Source organism: Prionailurus viverrinus, chromosome B3 (genome assembly GCF_022837055.1).
Source record: "Prionailurus viverrinus isolate Anna chromosome B3, UM_Priviv_1.0, whole genome shotgun sequence".
In the NCBI taxonomy this organism is placed as follows: domain Eukaryota; kingdom Metazoa; phylum Chordata; class Mammalia; order Carnivora; family Felidae; genus Prionailurus; species Prionailurus viverrinus.
Window position 1 is genome coordinate 66,030,343 of NC_062566.1, and position 1,412 is coordinate 66,031,754.

Consider the following 1,412-nt stretch of genomic DNA (forward strand, 5'->3'; position numbering starts at 1 on the left):
GTGGTTGATTTCAAGCTTCATAGCACTGTGGTCTGAAAGTGTGCATGGTATGATCTCAATTTTTTTATACATATGAAGGGCTGTTTTGTGACCCGGTATGTGATCTATCTTGGAGAATGTTCCATGTGCACTCGAGAAGAAAGTATATTCTGTTGCTTTGGGATGCAGAGTTCTAAATATATCTGTGAAGTCCATCTGGTCCAATGTATCATTCAGGGCCCTTGTTTCTTTATTGATCCTGTGTCTAGATGATCTATCCATTGTTGTAAGTGGAGTATTAAAGTCCCCTGCAATTACCACATTCTTATCAATAAGGTTGCTTATGTTTGTGATTAATTTGTTTTATATATTTGGGGGCTCCCATATTCGGCACATAGACATCTATTTATTTATTTATTATTTATGTATGTATGTATGTATTTATTTATTTTATAGAAAGATATGGGTTTAGAATCATTGTGATGTCTGTAGGTTTCATGCTTGTAGCAATGTCTCTGGTACTTTGTCTCACAGGATCCCCCATAGGATCTCTTGTAGGGCTGGTTTAGTGGTGATAAATTCCTTCAGTTTTTGTTTGCTTGGGAAGACCTTTAGCTCTCCTTCTATTCTGAATGACAGACTTGCTGGATAAAGGATTCTTGACTGCATATTTTTTCTGTTCATCACATTGAAGATTTCCTGCCATTTCTTTCTGGCCTGCCAAGTTTCAGTACATAGATCTGTCACTAGTCTTACTGGTCTTCCTTTATATGTTAGAGCGTGTTTATCCCTAGCTGCTTTCAGAATTTTCTCTTTATCCTTGTATTTTGCCAGTTTCACTATGATATGTTGTGCAGAAGACCGATTCAAGTTATGTCTGAATGGAGTTCTCTATGCCTCTTGGATTTCAGTGCCTGTTTCCTTCCCCAGATCAGGCAAGTTCTCAACTATGATTTGTTCAAGTACACCTTCAGCCCCTTTCTCTCTCTCTTCCTCTTCTGGAATCCCTATTATACACATATTGTTGTGCTTGATTGTATCACTTAGTTCTCTAATTCTCCCCTCATACTCCTGGATTTTTTTATCTATCTTTTTCTCAGCTTCCTCTTTTTCCATAATTTTATCTTCTAAATCACCTATTCTCTCCTCTGCCTCTTCAATCTGAGCTGCGGTCACCTCCATTTTATTTTGCACCTCATTTATAGCATTTTTTAGCTCCTTATGACTATTTCTTAGTCCCTTGATCTCTACGGTAGATTGTCTGCTGTCTTCTATACTGTTTTCAAGCCCAGCAATTAATTTTATGACTATTGTTCTAAATTTTCGTTCTGTTATATTGCTTAAATAGTTTTTGATCAATTCGTTAGCTGTCACTACTTCCTGGAGTTTCTTTGGAGGAGAATTCTTCCGTTTCGTCATTTTGGATAGTCCCT